The following is a 24,578-nucleotide window of genomic DNA, read 5'->3' as shown; positions in this document are numbered from 1 at the left end:
ACTGTCTGAAAAGCCCCTCCCCCAATCCCAAACAAATAATAATCACATGAACTAAAAATGATTAATTTTAAGAACTGTCAGTTAAAAATGTTATTTTCCGGGCTGGAGAGATGGCTCAGCAGGTAAGAGCACCGACTGCTCTCCCAGAGGTCCTGAGTTCAATTCTCAGCAACCACATGGTAGCTCACAACCATCTCTAATGGGATCCAATGCCCTCTTCTGGTGTGTTTGAAGACAGCTACAGTGTACTCATAGAAATATAAATAAATAAATCTTCAAAAAATTATTTAGAAAAAATGTTATTTTCCTAGAGTTGTGGCATACTTCTTTTTTTTTTTTTTTAAAGATTTATTTATTTATTATGTATACAGTGTTCTGCCTGTTTGTACACCTGCAGGCCAGAAGACGGCACCAGATTTCATTATAGATGGTTGTGAGCCACCATGTGGTTGCTGGGAATTGAACTCATGACCTCTTGAAGAGCAGTCTGTGCTCTTAACCTCTGAGCCAACTCTCCAGCCCCGTGGCATACTTCTGAGTGGTGATTTGGCAACTTTACATAACTATTTAATAAGCAGCAAACTTTTTTTGCATGTAAAATTCTGCAGTGGAACTACTGACACAATCAAGTTAGCAGAACTTGCATCTCTGAAATGAGATACAACACAGTGGAAGGAAGATACTTCCTCTTAGATGTTAGCCTTACAGCTCTGTTAACTGTTACATACATGAACATTTGCTTTGTGTTGTCTTGTACCTATAGTCATTGCTTTGAACAGAAAATGTATAAAGTGATACAATACTTAATACTTACTTAATATTTGCTTTTTTTTTAAAAATATTGTAGTCTTCTCAGAAGGGAGAATGAACCAACAATACCACCCCTCTTCCGATTTTTTTTGGGGGGGAAGATTGATTGATTATTTATTTATTTATTTAGACAAGGTTTCACTATTTATCTTGTCTGTTCTGGGTCTTGTTATATAGACCAGGCTGGCCTCCAATTCCTAGAGATCACTTTTCTCTGTCTTCTGAGTGCTGGGATTAAGGGTGTGTGTCACCACTATTCTTGGTTCCTCCTCTTTTAAAAAAAAGCAAATGGGAGCTGTGTGTGTGTCTGTGTGTGTCTATGTCTGTCTGTCTAGAATGTATAGTATGTCTAACACTACACATTATTTCTATCCCCTCACCCGAAATGGCTTTATTGGGAGTTAGGGCTGCTGCTCAATCAGTAAAATGCTCACTGTTCAAGCATAAGGACTTGAGATTGGATTGATAATACCCATGTAGAAACCTGGGTGTGGTAGCATGCACCTGTGATCCCAGCTGGAGAGGTGGAGACAGGAACATTTCTGGGGCTTGCTGGCTAGCTGGTCTAGCTGAATTGACAAGCTCCCGGTTTGCTGAGAATTCTGCCCCCCAAAATATGGAGGAGAATGACGGAGGAAGAGAACCATTTGTTGACCTGTGATCACTGCACGTATATGCACACATATGTATGTGTACCTGCACCACATGTAAACAAAGAAAATAACTTTTTTGACATGTAATTACCTATTTGGACTATATAAGCCAGTGATTTTTGTCTTTGTTCAGAGAGCTGCACAGTGATCACCACAATTTTATAACATTTTCATTATCTAAAAAAGAAACAGTATTTTCTTCCCCTCTATCTTCTTTCTAGCCAACCAAATCTCTTTATAATGTATACTTCTTTTAGATTAACTCCCCTCCCCCAGTTTTTTTGTGCCTGTACATGATGCATTTGTGTGTATATATTTGTGTGTGTGTGTATGTGTGTGTGTATGCAGGCGTATGTCTGCATTAATATATGGAGGTCAAAGGACAACCTGAGGGTCAGTTCTAGTTTTCTGCCTTTTTTCTCTTTTTGTTTTTATGCTGATTATGCCAGGTTAGCTGGCCTCTGGGCTTCCAGGAATTCTCCTATTTCAGTTTCCTGTTTCCCTATAGGAGCACTGGGATTATAGACACTTGCACTGCATATGTATTTTATGTGTGTTCTGGGGCTTTGATCTCAGGTCCTTATGCTTGCATGGTACTGCTTGTTTTTTTTTTTTTTTTTTTTCTTTCTCCTGAGACAGGGTTTCACCATGTAGCTGGAATTTGACCTGTAGACCAGGTTGGCCTTGAGCTCTCAGAGATCCCCCTTCTACTTCTTGAGTACTGGGATTAAAGGTGTACTCCACCTTTGCCCAGCCTATGGTATAGCATTTTTATCCATTGAGTTATCTCCCCAGTCCCAGCCCAGATCAACTTTAAATTAAACAAACTATACACACGCACACACACACATGCACACATACATACACACATACATACACATACATATGCATATTAATATATGTGCATGGTGTGTGTGTGTACTCAGTGCTGTAGCACATGTGTGGTAATCGGGGAATAATTTTGTAGAGTCATTTCCTTCTGTCTTATGTGGGTTCTGGGGATCAAACTCAGGCAATTAAGCTTGTGTGGCAAGCACATTGCTCGTTCATCCCATCTTACTGACCCCCAGATCAGCTGTAAAAAACACCAAACAAATATGTTTTTTAGGTAGGGTCTCATTGTGTAGACCAGGTTGGCCTTGAACTTACAGAGATGTACTAGTCTCTTCCTCCATCCACATTTCCAGTGCTGGAACCATGCCTGGCTGATTTTTTAAGATTAAATGTATCTGTGAAATCATGTGGTATTTTATGTCTAGCTACACTTTGTTTACTTACCATAATGTTCTCCAGTTTGATCCGTATTACCACAAATGACAGGAATTTTTTTCCTGTTTTATTCATTGTTACATGTACCACATTTTCCTCATCCATCCAACACTTGACAGTCTTAATCTAACAGACACTTTTTCTAATCTTATTGTGAGGTAGATAATGTTAAGTATAAATTCAATAAAATGTCATGTTATTTGATACTCATTTTATTTTTTTAAAATGAATGTTTTGTGTGTATGTGTGTATGTGTAAAGGAGGTGGAGGGAGGGAGGGGGGAGAGACAGACAGACAGACAGACAGACAGACAGACAGACAGACGTATGTCTTGTAGAGTCCAGAAGATAGGGACTCTGATAGTCACCTTTACTTCACTGCTGTACTTTGATTTCATTGCACAAATTCCATTTAAAACTCTGTAATGCTCATTTTCTTGTTTTGTCTTGTTACGTTGTTCAGGGTGACCTTGAACTTCTAATCTTGCCTCTGCCTCCTGAGTGCTGAGATTATGGCAGTGGGATGAGACTGCTTTAGGGGTTGTTTTAGTTAGGGCTTTACTGCTGTGAACAGACACCGTGACCAAGGCAACTTTTATAAGGACATTTAATTGGGGCTGGCTTACAAGCTCAGAGGTTCAATCCATTATCAAGGCAGGAGCATGGTAGCATCCAGGCAGGCATGGTACAGACAGAGTTGAGAGTTCTACATCTTCATCTGAAGGCAGCTAGCAGAACACTGACTTCCAGGCAGCTAGGGTGAGGATCTTAAAGCCCAAGCCCACAGTGACACGCCTACTCCAACAGAGTCACACCTTGTAATAGTACCACTCCCTGGGTAGAACATATACAAACCATCACATGGGTCAAAGGACTTTTTCACAGGTGTTTCCTAAGACCATCAGAAAATACAGATACCTTATAGTTCATAACAATAGCAAAATTATAGTTATGAAGTAGCTACAAAATAATTTTATGGTGTTGCAGGATTAAGCAGATTGAGAACCACGATGTAGTTATCTTTAAAGCTTAATAAGATCTCATCTATGTGTAGACCCATGATTTATATATAAATACGCTGCACAACATTTACAAGTATTTCCTTAGGCTTCCTCCTGTTCCTTCTCAGTTTACATTTGAGATAATCACCATTTTTGTCATTCATTGCCAGAATGCCTTTTTGTTTTGTTTTGTTTTGTGATTCATGCTAGAAAGTTCTTTTCATAATGTTCCTTTTTTAGGTTTGTAAAGTTGGCATACCTAAATGATTAGCACCGTTCAGAGCAAAGGGAGGCATAAACCTGAGGCCGGTGGTATGACTTAGCTGATTAACAGCAGCAGTCTAAGGCTACTTCACTGGAATTAGAATGTTCATTTTTAACCTTAAGGAAACAAATGATGTGATGTAGTAGATGTCCATATACCTACCTGTGACTCAATTAATTGTTATTTATCTTGTCTATTTGTTCTATGCTTTAAAAAAAGAACATTTTTTTCTTAACTATCACTTGAAATTTAGCACAAATTCTAGAATCAATGTAAGAAACTTCCAGTATTTTTTGAATAGTTGTTTGTTTTCTTTTATATGCATGACTCTCCATTTTTTTCTCTTTGGAATCATTTGAGAGTATTTTCCTTCTAAATATTTGAGAATTTATTTTCTAAGAATAATAAAAGCAATCTCTTACGTATCAATAGACTTTTTTTTGAGACAGAGTCTCACTGCCTCACTCCTAGCAGGCCTGTAACTCACACAGATCTGTCTATCTTTGCCTTCCCAGTGCTTGGATTAAAGGTATATACACAGAACAGACATATTTACTTGTTCTTTCTATAGTCTATAGCTTCAGGCAAACTTCACCAAAGAGTATATTACAGCTGTTTAAGAATATCTTGAGAAAAACATTGTTTAACTTGTTAGCATATACTTTCAGTTTTTATCTTCCTGACCATTGGAATTCCTTCGAAAGGCTTTGGGTAAAATAGGAACTGAAGTGTAACTTCAGAGTAAAAGAGGAAGTTGTGTTCAGAGTGATTGTGCATCCACCTAGACTTCTGAAATATTCTTCACTGGATTGTGTGTACCTGTAAAATCAGATTCTGACTCGAAATGATGATACATGTGTTTCTGGCCATGAGAAAAGAGTTAAATTGTAGTGTTTTTACATATACAAGTTTTTGCTCTTACAGAAACATATTGATTTATTTATGAAAAAAAGGGACAATCATTCTTATCATTCTGGCATGTGAGATTCAAATTAGTATCTCTTTGTATCATTTTGTATTAGAATGTTTGATTTTTGTTTTTAATTTTTGTTCGATGTACTGACTTAAATTGTTCAATGAATTTTGGCTTTCCAAAAATTTCTGAAATGGCCCTAAATATACTGTTGGTTTTTGTACTGTGTATTTAGGTGAAAGTGTTCTCAGTACTGACTACCATAAAAGCAAAATATCAACTGATTCTAAAATTTTTTTTTTTTTTTTTTTTTCGAGACAGGGTTTTTCTGTGGAGCCCTGGCTGTCCTGGAACTCACTCTGTAGACCATTCTGGCCTCAAACTCAGAAATCCACCTGCCTCTGCCTCCCAAGTGCTGGGATTAAAGGCGTGCGCCACCACCACCCGGCCCAAAAAAAAAAAAAAATGTTTAAGAGACTCTACATCTTGTGCTATCAAATATTTGGCCATTGTAATTCTTTATGTAAAAGTAGCCAAACACACCCATTAGTATGCAAATTTCCTTTTGCCTTTAATGAGTTATATGCATTCCACATACAGTTTTTATGATTCCTAGTATGTGTTTTACTTGTATGCATGCTTTCTATATGTAAATACCTGGGTGCACAGAAACATTTCTTGGCTGAAAGGGTTGCAAGTAGAGAATGTTTAGGAAGCCCTGGTTTAGAAGACAGGTAAAAACAACTCTCCACTTTAAAGTCCCATAGGTAAGTTGGCATTTCTTTATCTGTACCCAGCAGGTGTAATATATACCAAGATTATTTAATGTTTTTATGTTACTGACCATGACTTCATAATTAATTTTGGAAGAAAGCCTGGTGTTTTGGCTATGCTAGGGGACTTTTAGGAGGTTACAGCCTGATGCATACACTGACCCTATGGACCAAACAGTCCCTGGTCAGCTCTTCTCTTCTGGCTCTTGTGTTTGCTCTGTGCCAGCTCTACAACAATATAAACTCACAGTGCAAAAATACTGGGCAAGGAGACTTCCTACCCTGGAGCTTTTTTCCTAAGCTGATGCCAGGTCTGAGGATAGATAGTTTAGGAATTTAATGGAAAGCCTGACTTTCCTCCATTAGATGAAACTGTCTCTCTCAGTGTTGAGATAAAGAGTGGGGATGACGGGGTCTAAGAGTGGAAAGTAGTGCCTGGTTTGAAGATATTTAAATAAATGTTTGACTTTTGAATGAATAGATTATTCGCTCTGTTAATTTCTGAAAATGCCATTAGCTTTAACACATCTAGAACAACATTTAATGCTGCCAGGTTTTTAATTCAGTGGCTGCTTACTTGCTTTGGTAAGTAATTTGTGTTAAGTGCTTACTGGTTGCCAAGACTTTTGTATTTTTATACACTGTCTATCTTTGAGGTTCAGCAATTGTTTTATTTTCTCACTTTTTCTTTCAGAGAACTTTGAAATTTTATAAAATGCCAGCTTTTAGAACAGTGGTTCTTAACCTTCCTAATGCTGTGACCCCTTAGTTTCTCAAGTTGTGGTGACTTCCAACAACAAAAGTATTTTCATTGTTACTTCATAGCTGTCATCTTGCTACTGTTATGAATTGTAATAGAAGTATCTGATATGCAGGATATTTGATATGCAAAGCCTGTGAAAGAGCCATTTGACCCCCAAAAGGGTCATGACCCATATGTTGAGAACTGCTGTTTTTGTTAGTTTGTTTTGGGTTTCCAAGACAGACTTTCTCTGTATAACAGAGTCCTAGATGTCCTAGAATTCACTGTGTAGATCAGGCTGGCCTCGAACTGGGAGATCCACCTGCCTTGCCTCCCAAGTGCTAGGGTTAAAGGGATGCACCATCACCACCAGGCTCAAGAACCACTATTTTGAAGTATAAAATTTTGGTGAGTAATAGCATTACATTTAATTCTTATGTCTGAAGTAGGTAGCAAAATACACTTCATTAGTTTATGCTAAAAGAGACCTTGTTATTGAATAATGATATCAGTATTTATAAAAGCCTAGTTTTTGGTTTGTAGTTCTTTCTTAGGCATTATGCTATACTGGACAAATGCCTCTGTAGGTACATATCTTTTTGAAATCAGTCTTTGATTTGGAATCATACACACAATTTTGGTCATATCAATGAAAAATTTGTATTGATTTTTGAGCTTACGTGTAAAATTTTCTTGGTCATTAGAGTTTTTTTTCTAGAGAACTTGCCCAGGACTGGCTATATGATTTACCAGGAACTTTTGTTCAAAAATTATTAGGGATTTTAAGGTGGTTATAGCAGAACATTTAATCAGGTGCAGGGCCCAGTGGAGCTATACAGGTCATTTGTCCTTAAAGCTAGAGTGCTCATTTCTTTTTAACATGCTATTAAGAAAGCACATTTCCTAATTTTGTGCTGTATAATTATACATTTTGTTCTTTTAATTTGAAGAAAGTGTCTGTACTGCAATTTAAAATACTTTTAAAATATTTTATAATATTTTGTTTTCTCACTTAAGAGCTGAAATTCTGCTTGTTTGAATAGGTTTATTGTTAATAGATTTAAATAAATATAAGCATAAAACAGTGTCTAAAAATGAGAAAAATTTTTATTGCTGCTGATAGTTTGTTGTATTATATTCAGGCTTCCATATCTTTTGGATTTTAGAATTGATCATTTTTTAGCCACGTGCTTACCTCATGCCTGAGATAATCCTACAGTCTTTTCCGATAAGGTTAGCTAAAACTCCTTTAGTGGATGGCTCAGTCAGTAAAGTGCCTGTCCTACAAGCATGAGGACCAGAATCCAGTCCTTAGCACCTACTCAGAAGATGCACTTGGTATCTCAGTGCTGGGAAGATAGAGACAAGGGTACCCAGAAGCTTGCTGGGATACTCTAGAGGTTTGTTTCTTGTTTGTTTTTGACTCACCCACTATTAGAATCAGTAGGATTGATTTATTGTCGTTTTATAATGTTAGAGATAGAACTCAGGGTTTCACATATGCCAGGTAAGTACCTTACCTCTTAGCTATACCCTCAGGTCCCTTTTTTATTTCTGAGTGTGGTAGTCCACTGTAGAAACACACCATAATTAATTCATCTGCTCACCTGTTGTTAGGTATTTTGGGTTTTTGATTTAGGACAGTTGTGAAAAAGTTACTGTGGACATTTGGGTTAAGGTCGTCTTGTGATTATGTTTTTATTTCTCCAGGGTTAGTATCTAGAAGTAGACCTGTTAGTTCTACTTTAGTAGGTGTTCGCACATATGTGTGCTGAGCTTTATAAGTAGACTGCTCCAGCTGTTTTCTAGAGTGGTTATGTCAACTTGTATTTATATACTGCGATGATAATAAAAATGAACAATTAGCAGTATACAATAGCAGCAGAAAGATTTTTTTTTTTTAAAAAAAGCAACACAAAATAATTGTACTGAATGATTCTGTTCAAAAGACTAACAGCTGGACAGCAGCGGTGCACGCCTTCAGTTCCAGCACTCAGTCTGCAGAGGCAGGTGGATCTCTGAGTTTGAGGACAGCCTGGTCTACAGAGAAAGTTCCAGGATAGCTAGGGCTACACAGAGAAATCCACTCTTGAAAACAAAAAAAACAAAACAAGAGAAGACAAACTGCACTTCTTAGTTATATGTATATGCAGGCTAATAATATAAACAGGTGTACATGTGAGGGGGTCAGAGACAGAGTCTTTGTCATTTGCTGATGTATGTATCTACTTGCCCAAGAATTTCTAGAGATTCTCCAGTTTCCTTCCCATCTCTTCCTTTTTAGGAGCACTAGGATAATGGAATGAAATAAAGAATGGATGGTAGTGACCTTGAATCTACTTGGCACTGCCATTTTATTCCAGTGATCTCAATATTGTTTACTTTCCTTCTCTCCTTCCCCACTTTATCTCTTCATATCTTTTTTGTTTGTTTTGTTTTCTTTTGATTCTTGAGATCCATCCCAGTGCTTTGCACACGTTAGGTGAGTATCCTACTACTGAGCTACGTTCTTAACTCTAATTTTTTATGTTAGTGTGAATGAGAAGTTATAAAGAATGAACTTAAATGAGTACTTTTGTCAGTAAACTATGATAAGACTTTAAAAACTTAAGTTTGGTTAAATTTCAGTATCCCATGGGCATGAACTGACAGTTATTAGAAAAAATGTTTTGTGTTCAGTTGATACAGGAAATAGTGAACAGAAGGATTTTTCATCTAGGTCCCAGTAATAATACTTTCTCTTTGTTGTTTTTAAACGTGTTACATTGGAAGTATGATTTATTTTTCAGGACTCTCTTACTGGTGACAGAGAGACTCAGTTAAAGCTTAAACAAGAGAGATGGGGGTAGGGGAATTTGATGAGTTCTGGCAGAATACTCACCATTTTACATAATTGAAGGAAGAACGTAGCAGGCAACTTGGGGATCTTGAGGACTAGAAGTTGCAGTGTATTATCCATAGCTTTGAAAGATCTCTGAACATTGGTATAATTCTCTTAGAAGGCGGGGCGGTGGTGGCGCACACCTTTAATCCCAGCACTTGGGACGCAGAGGCAGGCGGATTTCTGAGTTCAAGGCCAGCCTGGTCTACAGAGTGAGTTCAGGACAGCCAGGGCTGCACAGAGAAACCCTGTCTCGAAAAACCAAAAGCCAAACCAAACCAAACCAAACAAAATTCCCTTAGAATTTTCCTGACTCATGGCTCCATGGTTCATACTCTCTTTTTCCTCCTGATTCTCTCTAAATTATTTCTGTAGTATTTTCTAGACCAAATGTTCTGTTTAGGTAATGAGGTGGCTCAAATATTGCTATTCTAATAATTTAGCTATTTTAAAAATTAATACAAGGGATTTGATGAGTTTATTTGAGCTACCTAGAAAAGCAAATCCATAAAATCAAAGTGATAGTGAATATAGGGACTGAGGGGAGGAAACAGTGAATTACAAGAGCATGGGGAGAGATTCAGTTTAGTAGGATGAAAAATTCTGGAATATGGATAGTGATTTTTCTAGATAAAAATTGTACAGCAGTGTCAGTGTCCATTATACTGTGTACTTAAATATGCATTTTAAGTTAAAATGCATATTTTTAAATAAAAACAATGAAAAAGTTCACTTTAAATGTACATAGTGTGTCAGTTATATGCTGATTGGATTTTTTTCTTTTTTTGCAACAAGGATCTCTCTATGTACACCAGGTTGGCCTGGAATGCTCTATATAGAGGTCTGCCTGCCTTTGCCTGAGTACTGGGATTAAAGGTGTGGACCACAGTATAGGACTTGTGATTAAATTTTAACAAAAAGATATTCAGGGTAGATATCTAGATATCTTTTATTTACAGATAAAACAGATTGTTTAGTTTTGAAAAGCAGTTTGTTTTACAATATGACAAATGGTAACAGGCAAGAAATGTTTTTTTTCCTTAAACTTTAGAGAAGATAGTAAATATTCACAGTGACACTTTAATGTGCTTACTACTAAATAATGTAAGACAGATTGGAGGGCCATATTTATTATTACTTGGAGTTTGACAACTGGAAGAGCAAGACCAGTGGGTTAGCTTGATGTCAATGGGATTTGACACTATTGAAACAGGAAGTGATATATTCAAAATGTATTTTCAAAGAGGAACTTGGTAGGCATGAAACCTTACTGTTTTTGAATGACATCTATACCACATATTGTGGTATGTGTGTGTATGTATGTGTGTGTATGTGTGGGGACTGCTGCATATAGGAACTTCACATTCATATGCCCTGTGTCCATTGGATATTCTTTTGTTTTTTTCTTCCCCTGAATGGAGTATTTATTTAATGGTGGAAGTCATTGCCTAGGTTAGCCTCAATCTGAAATCTTCCTGTGTTAGCTTCCCCACCTCACCCGGCTAGTCTCTGTTTTTGATATATGATCATTGTCTTTGGATTACTCTATAATGTATGTAATAATAGGTTTCTGTTTGGCTGTTTTTTCATCTTGAGACTATTTCACCAATATTTGTATGAATATAAGTTTATCTCTTGAAGGTGTCTCTGATTTTTCAACTGATTCAAGCTGAAGAAGTTTTAAAAGCCATGGTTTGGGATTTTGTCTTCTGTGTGACCTCAAGATTGTTTAAACTTTTCTGAATTGTTGACTTAAATGTAGTTATTTAAAAGCACAAGAGAAAATTCCTTTTACTTAACAACTTTTATTAGCTCTTATTTAACTTGATCATTTGATTCCCTTTTCATAAATAAAACATAGTGATGAGCTCTTTTTGACATTGTTTAAAAAGTTCTGTTTTTTTCCCCCTTGCATGTATTAGGACGGCAGACATGTGTACTCTTTTGGTTACATGATACAAATGTTGTAAAGAGTGTTTTGTTTTTTTTTTCTGAGTATGTGTTGAAGATACTGATTTCTGGTCTTTTGGCTTTAAATATTCTAAGGAGGACTGTTTAGAGAGGCTAGGTCTTTGAGTTTGCTTCGTAAACAGAGACCTCATTGTGGTATGTGGTTATTGGAGGTTACTGGAGTTTTTATTGGCTTGTTTTCAGAAATATGAGCAGCCCCCTACCTAATTGCCAGAATATAAATTTTAACTAGGCCAGTAGAAGAGTAGGCTCTTTTTTATTGCACACAGCCTTTACCTGTATGTTTTATTTCTTTGAAATTTATTTATTTCTTTTATTTCTTTGAGCTTTTTTCTGAATGCACTTACAGACTGGAGAGGTATACAGTTTGTTTTGTATGTGCTATGTAAGTGCAGCAGGTTAAAAAACTTTTTTAGATTTATTTATTTTTATTTTATGTGTGTATCGGTTTGCTTACATTTCTGTGTGTGTACCACATGTGTGCCTGGTGCCCTTAGAAGATAGAAGAAGGCATCCTTATCCCCAGAACTGGAGTTACAGAGCCACAGTGTGGGGGCTGACAATTGAGTCCAGGCCATAGGCGAGAGTGAGGAGTGCTTTTAACCACTGAGCTATCTGTTTAGCCTCAAGCACAGCAGTTTTTAATTGTGATGATACAAGTTCAAAGGTTATTTATTTACTTGTTTGTTTGTTTGTTTGTTTGTTTGGGTTTCTTTGTGTAGCTCTGCTTGCCTGGAACTCTGTAGACCAGGCTGGCCTTGAACTCAGAGATCTGTCTGTCTCTGCCTCCCAAGTGCTGGGATTGAAGGTGTGTGCCACCACCGCTAGGCTCAAAGTTTAAATTTTTATTTTTAATTTGTAGGCTGAAAGGATGGATATGCATTTTCAATTGAGCTCTCTGGTCCTTATCTATTTTAGATTGATACAGATTGAACCCATGGCTTCATTCGTGCATGGCAAGCATTTTACCGGCAGAGTTGAATCCCTGTCTTTACCATTTTGATGCCTGTTACTGTACATAAAACTTAAGATTCAATTCACAAAAGGGCGAGCAGCCTTATCACCCCTAATAAAGTACTAAACGTGATAGCTAGTGTGCAGATCAGCTTGGTTTAGAGCACTGGTATCTATTTTCTTTACTGTGGTTTTCTTTCATACTTTTACTAGAATTTGTGTTTAATATGTCAAGTGTCTAGAGAAGATAGGAAAATAAGACATGTTAGCTTTTAAATGGGAGCTGGGGATCCAAATTGAGGTCTTTACTTAAACCACTGAACTATCTTCCTGACTCCAAAATTGTTCTTCAGTTCTTAATTTCAATAAGTAAAAGTGATACCTTACCTTTCTATAGGGGAAGTCAGAAAATGACATTATAGATTACTTGTGGAACTTTCTTATAATTCTGTTAGTGGCTTAATACATCTGAGTCAGATAGGAAAAGAAAAAGAATATATCACAGAAGTAATTGTAAAGAGCAAGTCAGAGGAATGTAGTATCTTTACATTTTTGCCTGTTATAGCTTGAGGTCCGTAGTCAGAAAAGATGCTGCCAGCGTTTCAACTACTCGTTGATCAGCAACCAAAATCCTATTGCAAAACACCCTTTGAAGAATGTCTTCAGAATCTCCCATGTTCAAAATAAATAAATTTGTATAATCCATGAGCCACGTAGTCTACATCACTTGTCTAATTCCAGAATTATACCAGAGCAGTTCTTTGGTTATTTTCTACTGAAACCAGACATTTCCTTTTAGCAGTGACATTTGAGAATTGCTGTTTGAAGCAACTTGTTACCAGTGTATGTTCTTCGATATGGAATTGTAACATGTGGTCTGGCTGTTTCTGACAATTAGATGTTTGTTTGTTTTTTCCAAGAGAAGGATAGTTGTTTTTGTGCTGGGCATGTTAACAGTTAGCTGCTTATCTGTGCCCCACAGCTGGCAGAGAAATGTAGTAAACTAATCATGAAACTGCATCCAGGGCTCTGTCTACTGTCAGTCATTAGTGTCTCCAGAAAGGTAAAAGATATATAGGGTCTGGTGTTGATTTTAAATGTGGTACTTAGTGGTTTCACTGCATCAGGCACGGACTTCTCCTGTATGTACCGTTGTTTGTCTTTACAAAACATGCTTGTAAATAAAATCTCACTATTTGAGAAAGTCACACTCAGACCAGATGGTGCTACACAGGGTAGGAACTTTATTTATCACTGTGTCATGCCCCACCCACAAGTGCTGTTAGGTGAGAGGCCCTCCCTCCATCACTTACCATGGGGAGTACATGCAGTCACTCTTTTTAACTGCCTCCTTGTTTCTGTTTTCATTCATTCTTGATTTCAGTAGCAAAGGCTTCAAAGAAAACTTTAGGTTCAGGGAATAAGTTTTAATCATAGTCAGTTCATTCAGCTATTAAATGCATGAGTTTGGGTTATTTCTTGTTATTAAATAATTGAATAATCCTAGTAAACATGGTACGGAAGTCTATAGTTTTAGATGTCAGAAACGTTGATAATCATAGTGAGAAAACACTAAGATGGAGAGAGAAAAAGTCTCTGTGTAGTATCAGTTGTAAAATGCTCCTTAAAGTTTAACTCCACTGAGTTTTTGTTTTGTTTTGTTTTTCTCTTTCTCTTTCTTTTTTCTTTTCTTTTTTTTGTCTTGTCTGGGTTTGTTTGGGTTGTTTTGTTTGTTTGTTTGTTTTGAGACAGGGTCTCATGTAGGTCAGTCTTTCTTGGAACCCCTTTTTAGCCAAGGATAACTTTAAATTTTGGATCCTTCTGCTTCTACTTTGGAATGCTAGGCTTAGAGGCATACAACATGCTGGGTTTTATGTAGTTCTTGGTGTTGAACCAGGGCTTTTCTTTTCTTTTCTTTTTGGTTTTTCGAGACAGGGTTTCTCTGTGTAGCCTGGGCTGTCCTGGAACTCACTCTGTAGACCAGGCTGACCTCGAACTCAGATATCCACCTGCCTCTGCCTCCCAAGTGCTGGGATTAAAGGCGTGCGCCACCACTGCCCGGCTGGAACCAGGGCTTTTCTTTGCTCATGCTAGGCAGACACTATCAGCCCAGCCACATCTGCAGCCATGAATTTTTAAATGTTGCCTCTGTACTCAATTGTGTTTGAATCTGTTTCTTATTATTTATAAGCAAGAAAGTCCTTTTGTTTTCATTTTGGTGGAAAATAAGAGATTATTTAAAAATGAAGGTTTAATATTGCCTTCTTTAAGTTTTGAACTCTTAGCCTCCATTTGAAAAGTGAGACAGAACCATCTAAATAAAAAGCATTCTATTTTTTTCCCTAAACATACTAGAGTCAACAATATCTACTTACCCACTCTCCACCCCTAATATTTTAGGAAGCATAGCATCTCTTTAGATTTTCTTTATCTGTTTTAACTTGGTTTGTTTTCATATTTAATTTAAAAAATTATCAATGATATACAAATGGTGTACCTCCATGCCTTTGTTGAAGCCAGTGTGCCAGGTCTCATGTAGTTAATTACATAAAGTAGTTTGTGTGACAATTGAATGTGTGTATTCCTTGTTGGTCTCAGAGCCTTCAGGCCCTTAAGTTGATACCTAATCATCTTCCAGTGTACCTTCACCATAATATACACTATCATGGTATTTAAAATCAGATATATTGATCTTTACACTCTATAGGACCCCTTCCCCCGTGCCTGGGTGTAGGTGGAGCAGAGTGGGCATGAACAGAGCCAGAGATTGTCTTTGGTAATTTTCCATGGTTGCTTATCCAGTTTATTTTTTGAGGTCTCTATCTAAACCTGAAGCTCACTGACTGGATAGACTGGCAGGCCAGCAAGCCCCAGGGATCCTCTTGTCTCCACCGTCTCAATTCTGGGATTATAGGCATGTGCTGCTGCATCTGCCATTTTACATAGATGTTGAGGATCTAACTATAGGTGCTGACCTATGTCCTTAGCCCAGGACTATTTTCTTTTTTTTTCTTTTCTTTTTTTTTTTTAAAGATTTATTTATTTATTATGTATACAGTGTTCTGCCTGTTTGTACACCTGCAGGCCAGAAGACGGCACCAGATTTCATTATAGATGGTTGTGAGCCACCATGTGGTTGCTGGGAATTGAACTCATGACCTCTTGAAGAGCAGTCTGTGCTCTTAACCTCTGAGCCAACTCTCCAGCCCCCCAGGACTATTTTCTATAGTAAATAAAATTACATTCATATGGCAGTTTGTGTGTGTGTGTATGTGTGTATGTAATAGAAATTTATATCTTATTGATAAAGATTCAGAAAGATTGATTTTTTTTTTGTCCCTCTAGACCTTAGTTATAGAATTTAGGGTAATGCTAATGCATAAGGATTAGCTTAAAGTTACTCTATCCCTGTCCTGTCCCCTGCTTTGGTTTGTGCCTCATGTATTTAAATATCCATTAGAGTTAGATCTTTTAATTACTTGTTTGGATTTAACATAGCTACATTATATCCTGTCTCAGTGAACAGGAGAATATTGAAGGTCACTCAAACGTAATTATTGTTATTCTCTGAAGTACTCATGACCTCACAGTGTAGGAGAGCTTCTTTCAGACTCACCTTTACATAGCCCTTATCTGCCATTGTCCTTAGAGGAATGCTTAATTTTTTGCTTTGTTGGCTCCATCACAGTGCTGAGCCATTCACCTACGAAGGAGATGTCTGAGTGTGGGTACTGAGGAGTCATTGCTGGCACAAAGCTGAGTTGCTTTAGTCTTTTTGTTGAATGTTGTTGTTGTCTTGATTTATCTAGCACCATAAACTGGTTGTTCTTTTTTTATTTTTGAGATGGAGTCTTGGTATGTAGCCTAGGTTAGACATGAACCTGCAGCCTCAGTCTCTCTCTCTCTCTCTCTCTTTTTTGTTTGGTTTTTCAAGACAGGGTTTCTCTGTGTAGCCCTGGCTGTCCTGGAACTCACTCTGTAGACCAGGCTGGCTTCGAACTCAGAAATCCGCCTGCCTCTGCCTCCCAAGTGCTGGGATTAAAGGCGTGTGCCACCTCCGCCCGGCCGAGCAGCCTCAGTCTCTTAAATGCTAGAATTACATGTGTTTGTTATTGCTAGGCTCATAAATGTGTTCTTATCTGTAGATTTGACCTGTGTTTTGAGTTTAATCTTATACATGCCTAATTACTTGAGAAGTTACCAGCATACCATTGCTTTGCTTCTTAAACTTTGCTCTTTATTTTCTAATTCTTTGGATTTTTTTTGTACTCTGTAAGTCTTAGTTATACTATTTCATATATCTTAAGTAATAATCTTGTACCAGATATGGTAGCTGGATTTATAATCCCAGCTCTCTATAGGCTAAGGCAGGCAAAACACCATGAATTCTAGTCTAGTCTCTAGTTACATGGTGAATACCAGGCTAACCTGGGCTACAGAGTGAGACCTGTTACAAACAAAACCAACTAAACAACACTGCTTCCTCCGCCACCAAATACAAATACAAAACTAATACCAACTCCAAAAAACAACCTCAAAAGGATGTGTCTACAAATACTAAGAGAATTTGCCACAATTGGGTAAATTTAGTTCTCTTAATTCTATGAAGCTCAGATTGTTGCCTAATGGTAGGAGTGTTTTCTCCCCTTCTTTTTGTGTAGCCTTGGCTGTCTTGGAACTCACTCTGTATGTAGACTGACCAGGTTGTCCTCGAACTTTTTCTCTTACAGAGATCTGCCTGCCTTTGCCTTCCAAGTGCTGAGATTAAAGGCCGTGCACTACAACTGCCCAGCTAGGAATTCTATATGATTGTAGTTATATACCCATTACCTTAATATCCTAAAAAAAAAATAAGATCCTTTGGTAAAAGTCAGTTCTAGCTGGGCAGTGGTGGCTCACACCTTTAATCCCAGCACCTGGGAGGCAGAGGCAGGCTGATTTCTGAGTTTGAGGCCAGCCTGGTCTACAGAGTAAGTTCCAGGACAGCCAGGGCTGCACAGAGAAACCCTGTCTCAAAAAACCAAAAAAAAAAAAAAAAAAAAAAAAAAGTCAGTTCTATGCACAAAAGACCTTAAAGTAGAAGTTGAACCTAGGGTAGAGTGGTGGTAACAGCAGCAAAGGATCCCCTGCCCAGCTGTGGGAGGTGGCACTAGGTGGACTGAGGGACTGACTCACTGTAAGAACTCACATAAGAGCATCTTAGGTTTCTGATCCATGTAAGAAACAAAGCTGAGTATCCACCAAGAGTCCATATAGCAGTTCTAGATGTCAGTATAGAGAGAAAAGTCTTAAAGAGAGACTCTTAAGTGGCCTAGGTTGACGGTGGGATATTTGTTTCTTTTGCAGATTTTCTTGTGAAACCTTGTAGAAGAAAAAGTTCTCAGGACGATAATCATTTGGTAAGTTTTTTTGTTGTTGTTTTTTTCTTTTCTTTTTTTTCTTTTCTTTTTTTTACTGCAATCACTCTGTTGATTTGAAGCAGGGAAAATGTATGTACAGATTAGTTTTGTAACACTGTTTATCCCTTTCCATTTTCATACCTTTTCTATATATACTTGTGGCATAATGCAATGTTCTTTATACCTGAAAATGTGTAGGATAGTTGTGGTTTTGAGATGTAGCATTAATTCTTTTGTCTAAATATTTATCATTCTGGAGCTTTTAAAGTTTGTGTGTGTGTGTGTATGTGTGTGTGTGTCCTTGAGTGTACGTGTGAATGTATATGCAGACACCCCAGAAGAGTGTGTTGGATTCTCAGGAGCTGGAGTTACAAGCGGTGTAAGGTGTCCCACGGGAGTGCTGGGAACCAAACTCAAAATTCTCTAGAAGAGTAGTAAGCACGTCTAACCACTGAACCATCTCTCTAGCTACCATTCTGGAGCTTTTAAAACTGAAACTGGATTCTTTCTTTTGCATTGTTTTAGATAGATATATATATGAAAATCAAGATCTCATTACTAGAGTTAATAGTACAGCTGTGAGAAAGGTGTGTGTCTGTCTGTCTGTCTGTGTATTTTGAAGCAGAGTCTGGCCTAAGATTTTCTGCGTAATAGATGGTGTCTGTGAACGCTTGATCGTTTTGGGTTTACAGACTTGCACCATCATCAAGTTTGGAGGGCCAAACTAGGGGCTTCTTGCATGCTAGGAAAGCACTCTGCCAACTAAGCCACATCCTCAGCTATTTATTTTATCTTTAGAGACAGGATCTCAACTATGTAGCCCAGGCTGTCCTTGAATTCCCAGAGATCTGCCTGTCTCTGCTGAGATTAAATGTGTGTGCCACCACACCCAGCTTATTTTTTTTTATTAGCTATATTAAGTATGCATAACAATTGACTTACGACATTTTCAGAAATGTATGTATTTTGAGTATGTTTACCCCCAGAGCCTTTTTTTCCTTTTTATTCTCCCACTGGTTCTTGTGTCATGTCTTCCCTTCATCTCTCCTTTTTTCCCTCTTCCTCCCTCCTTTCACAACTCTCTGATTTTATTTAGGGTTGCCTGAGTGAAATGTTATTTATGATCACCTTACCTGTGGCTGTACCACTGAAGAAAATGCCTCTCCTGTCTCCAGCCCATTGTTTATATTGTCAGGAAAGGATGGGGCCTCTGGGTCCTGTGATCTGTACTTCCTGTCCTCCCCATATCCCATTCCTGACATAGTGTTGACCAACCTTTGTGTTCAGTTACTGGGAGTTTGAGAGTGCCTGGTTGGGAGATGGTTCAGAGGATAAAGGGTTTCTGTGCAAACATGAGGTCCAGAGGTTAGTTCTCCAGCACCTACATCAAAACTGCTTTTTTTTTTTCTAATTCTAGTGCTTCAGAGTCAGAGACTGATGCAAGCTTGCTAGTGAGAGAACCAAATCAGTGAATCCCCAGTTCAGCAGCAGATCCTGCCTTAGTAAATAAAGTGGTGAGTGATTTAGATATCCACTGTCAACCTTTCACTTCCACTTTCATGTGTATACATGCACACACATGCACCAACACATGTGAGCATGCATGCATGCATGTATATTTGAATACCATAAACATAGGTTGGGGGGGGAGACACAATGTCCAGAAGAAAGTGATCCATAACACTCCACCTCTTCCTCCAGCTGATATATATCCCCTCCCCTTTACATTATTTCCTGGAGTTGGTGGTTCAGGTGTTTCATGTAGAGCTCAGCTTTCAACAGTTATTCAGACTTTTACTAGTTATGAGTTTATGCAATAACCTCTGCCCCCTGCAAAAGTAAGCTTCCTGACTAGCGACAACGGCATCTCTGATCTATGGGGATAAACAAAAAGATTTAGAAGTTAATTTGATAGTTATGCCATGCTCACTTAACAAAAGCACAGCAGTAGCTTCCTTACTATAGTATATGACCTCCCAAGCCATGGGATTTTCTTTAGGTTTACAGCACCGGACAAGAATTCTTTCTTTAATAGACTTGCCATTATTGCATGTCTTGCCTGTTCAGTTGGTAGTATAGCACACATTCACAGCTGAATAAGACTGCTAATGACAGTTCTCCAGCATGTGGAGCACCTTCTGGCACTGTTCAGTTAAAACTTGATTTCCTTATGTCCTATGACCAAAGCTTGCGTTACCATAGGAATGGAGTTTACTATGTAGTTCTAGTTGGCAGCCAGTATAGTAGCATACTGTTTGGGGAGCCCCATGGGCCTTCCTGATCAACAATTCATAGAGAAGCGGCTCATCCTGGCACCGAGCCTTCTCGTTTGTGACCTATGATTTCTGGAAGCAACTTGTGATTAGCTTACAAAGTAATAAGCAGGTTTCCTTATGGATTTTAATATACATATACACACACATATATACACACACATATATATTTTTTTCTTGGGTTTGGGTGACTCTATTCCCCAACATAATGTTCAGTTCTCTGAGAAAAACCGAATTTTAAGAATTCTGGCCTGTTCTCTAGCCTTTCCTGTCTTCAATCACCCTTACCCAATGACCTTGTCCAGTATCCATCCTAGGATCAAGTCCCTTAGCATGGTATCAACAAACAAATCACCCATAGCTAGTCACCTGCTCCCTATGCACCTAGTGTAACCACCCAGGACTACCTCCTAGCTTTCACATGTTCTCCAGTGTACAGTGTTCTTTTACTTTATTCTATATGCACCCTTCTTGTTCCCACTTTGCCTTAAAGCTTGAAGTGTACATGTGCAAAAAGACTTTTGGGCACTGTCCTACCAAAGTCAGTCTGAACCTGTAGGAATATGTATTATCATATATATGATTGAGTGGCAAACTATTGACCATAAAAAGATAATTATGCTGCTGAGAATACTAAATATATCACATGAAGCTGAGGCTCACAGAAATAAAATGACTTATCCTTATAGTAATAACTTTAGTATAGGCCTGGCATTCCTAATCTCCAGACCCACAATCTTTTTTTTTTTTTTTTTTGGTTTTTCGAGACAGGGTTTCTCTGTGTAGTCCTGGCTGTCCTGGAACTCACTCTGTAGACCAGGCTGGCCTTGAACTCAGAAATCCACCTGCCTCTGCCTCCCAAGTGCTGGGATTAAAGGATGCGCCACCACTGCCCGGCCAGACCCACAATCTTAAGTGTTCCAAAGTCTGGAAAAAAACAACAACAGCAACAAAAACCCTGAAACCCAAACCCTGCCATTCTGGTGAATTTTTTGGTAAGGAATGCTCCCACTTGAGCACAACATAATCAAGACTCAGAGCTCCTACACGCTCTGTCGTTGCTTTATATCAGTAATTGTTTTTTTCTTGAAGCCATTATTTGTACTTTTAGTCTGGTTAAATGAAAACTTTTTATATAATAGTTATTCTCAATTTCCTTTTAATAATGTTCTGTAGCTGATATGGTCATTTGTTCCTGTATTCTGAGCACTGGGAAAGTTGAGGCAAAAAAAGCTCTCTGCCAGTTCTGGGTTATAGTTGTGAGTTCGAGGCCAGTCTGGGCTATAACATGAGACTGTGTTAGAAAACCAAAAACTAGGGCCTGGAGAGTTGACCCAGTGCTTAAGAGCAGTTTGTTGCTCTTGCAGTGGGCATGGGTTTGGATCCCAGCACCCTCAGAATGACTCACAATTGTTTATAACTCTAGTTCCAGAGCATCTAGCACCCTTTTCTGATCTTAACAGCCATCAGGCAAGAAAAACGCTCACATACCAAAATAATTAAGAAAAAAACCCAAAAAAAAAAACAAAAACAAAGCCAGAAAGGCCAACCAAAAACTTTATGTAGAAAAGCTTATTTTCCTAGCCTGATGTGGTAATGTACACCTGTAAACTCAGAAGGTTGAAGGTCACAAATTTAAGGCTAGCCTGGGTTAACAGAGCAAAACCCTGCTTTAGAACCAACCAGTCTAAACCAAACTCAAACCGAATGCATCTAATTAGAAATGTAAAATAAATGTTCTAAAAGTATGAAAATGGGAAGACTCTATTTCTTTTTCTTCTAAGATAGGGTCTCAAGTGTCGTAGACTGGTCTCTGACTTACTGTGAGACTGAGGCTGACCTTGACTTTTCAGTCTTTCTCTTCTACCTCCCAGATGCTCAGTCATAAGTGTGCCTCACTGTACCGTTTTGTTTTTTTTGGGGGGGGGGCTGGGGATTGAACCTCAGACCCTTGTGCATACTAGGTTAGCACTCTGCCATCTGAGCTGCATCTGCTTTGTAGTCCTCATCCCACCCTTTCTAGAGGGATGACAACTGTTAAGTAGCACTGGACCATTTTTCTGTGTACATACAAACATGCTTCATAGTAAATGCAGGCATTGCTTATGTGTAATTTTTCTTACTTTTTAAAATAACAGAATACTCACAATTTCTGAAGTGGTGATGTGCTCATAATCTCAGTGTTCAGGAGACTCAGGAAGGAGGATAAGTTTGAGGTCAGCCTTGATTTCCTTTTCTGATCCTGCCTCAAAAGACAAAATAAACAACAAAAGCAACTTTCCAAAAGCAACCCAGTAAAGTTGACAATTGTTGGTGATTGTAGAAGAGTCTGTGTGTATACTCTTTAGTATTGGTGACTCTTGCGGTCCTTCTCCCAAGATTTATAGTTTTTCATTTAATAACTTGTTTTAAGACCCAGTACTACCAGAATAGTGACTTGTATAGAGATATCAGGATAGCTTTTGTTGTTTATTTTAAAGACTTTTTGGGTAGTAATAGAAAAATGGTAACAATGTAAATATCTGACCAGGTAATCAGTACATTATGGTAGATGGAGATGTAATGAAACGTTGAACTGTTGTTCAAACGTATGCACCAATATAGGAAAGATTTATTTTCAGAATAAAATAAATCGGAGAACAGTAAATATCATGTGTTTCTCTTAACTCCCCTCCCACTTGTAGAATTATATGTATTTTTATATATGCATAAAGAAGTTTTTGAAACAGAAGAATAAAGTAGTTAGCTGTTGCTGTTCTTCAGTGGGTAAAATGAAGTGCAGCAGAGGCAACTTAGTTATTATAATAAGTTGCTAAGGTGTAGTTCACATGTTGCCTAGTCACCTATGTCTCTTCCTCTCAGAAAGACATTCTACACCCTTAGCTGTCACCACCCTTTCCCTTCCATCTCCCCAGCACCCAGCATCTACTAATCTGTTTTCTACTCCCTTACAGCAGTCTTACCGGCTTTCATTGTTCTGGAACTCTGTCATGTGGCTTTTGTGCCTGACTTTTTTCACTTAGTGTAATATGTTCAAGGTTCCTCCATTCCTTGAAAGACTTCAGCTGAGGAGTGAGTGCACTGTTAGCATGTGCATCCTGCTCATCTGTTTATCTCTAGTGGTCATTTGGATTGTTTCCCACTCTTTGGCTACTTTGAATAACTGCTGTAGATATAAATTTTAATGTATGTTTTGTTTTCTTGGTTAGATACATGGGAATGGACTTGCAGGGTTACATAATATGTTTTATAATTTGAGGATGAACCTAGCAGTCTTCAAAGATGCACTGTTGTACAGTGTTGCTAGCATTGTGAAGAGGGTAATACCCTGTTTACCTTTTACATCTATATTTTAACTATTTCTTACAAAGAACATGTAATACTATTACAGCTAAATTAGAAAGATGTTTTAGCTGGGTTGTGGTGGCACAGGCCTTTAATCCCAGCATTTGGGAGGCAGAGGCAGGCAGATTTCTGAGTTCGAGGCCAGCCTGGTCTACAGCGTGAGTTCCAGGACAGCCAGGGCTACACAGAGAAACCCTGTCTCGAAGAAAAAAAAAAAAAAAAAAAAAAAAAAAAAAAAAAAAAAAAAAAAAAAGAAAGAAAGCTGTTTTAAACTGCTTACTAAACTAAGTGTAATGATTCAGTTTCCTCCCTTTGTGCTGAGAGTGAGAGTTCACGGCTTTCACTGAGTGCTGCATTCACCACTGTCTCCTGAGATTGCTTCTGTTTAGTCTTCATAGTTTTACACAGCTGTAAGCAGTTGTTTAGTTCCTCCTGGTTACAAACTTATCCATGATCTTGCTTATAAATTTGGAATTCCTATAGTAACTTTATTTTTTTGGTTGATTAAAAAAGCACATGTTTTGGGACCCCCCTCCTCTAGTGGTAGAGATTGAAACTGGTGCCTCATGCATGCTAAGCAAGTTGAGTGTTCTACCACAGAGCTACATTCTGCCCCCTATTTTGAACTGTTTCTAAAATGTGTTTTATTATTTCCCCTCCTAAATTAGAAACTCTCTAATCTTGTGTAGCTCTCACAGCCAGGCTTTTAATATATACCCCTGTTACATTTCCAAATACTGTTTAGATTCTTAATGTTTTCCTTGTCTATACTGTCCTGCCTCTGCTCTAAATAGAAATACCATCCTTTTCCTGTAATTGTTTCCTGGTTGTTTTTATTATTTTCCTCCTCTTATCTGTTTACCACACACTAGCCAGAGGGATCTTAAAATCAGATCTGTCAATCTGCAGTTTGAAACTACTCATCGGTGGTTGTTGTACTTGGAGTGAGTCTTTACCCTATGTTGACATAGTCTTTTCTTTTTGCAAGTGTTCACCTTCAAGTTTTGCAACTTTCTAATCTAGTTAGCACATTTTAGCATCAGTGGCTTCTTTTTAGTTTTAAAAATATGTTAAAGGTCATTGTTGGGTCAAGAATGCATGCTGTTCCCTATGCCAGAGACTGCCCTTCCTTATTGGTTAACTTTATTTAAAGTAGGCTTCTTGCATTCTTATAACTGTACCGTGTCTTATCCTGTTGGTTTCTTTCATTATTTGAATTACAGTTTGTAATTATCTTTTCTGTCTATTTTATTGGAGTATAGGCTGCCTGGATGCAGGATCCAAACACATTGGCATTCTGTTAGACATAGGGGGGAGGGAGAAGAGGGGG

At 38.0% G+C, this 24,578-nt stretch overlaps 1 protein-coding gene across 2 annotated transcripts in view; it reads left to right on the top strand.

Moving 5' to 3' along the window:
* The window catches only part of Mtmr3 (myotubularin related protein 3), a 103,547-nt gene that overhangs the window by 26,359 nt on the left and 52,610 nt on the right, over window positions 1-24,578 (top strand). For both annotated transcript variants that reach the window (XM_028758110.1, XM_028758109.1), the window contains exons 2-3: window positions 17,578-17,630; window positions 19,048-19,144. The gene's annotated coding sequence lies outside the window, so the exon portion shown is untranslated. The remainder of the gene's footprint in view (window positions 1-17,577; window positions 17,631-19,047; window positions 19,145-24,578) is intronic.

The sequence above is a fragment of the Grammomys surdaster genome, unplaced genomic scaffold (genome assembly GCF_004785775.1).
Source record: "Grammomys surdaster isolate TR1022 unplaced genomic scaffold, NIH_TR_1.0 126187, whole genome shotgun sequence".
NCBI lineage: Eukaryota > Metazoa > Chordata > Mammalia > Rodentia > Muridae > Grammomys > Grammomys surdaster.
Note: the sequence above shows the minus strand (reverse complement) of the source record. Positions and strands in the feature narration are given on the sequence as shown.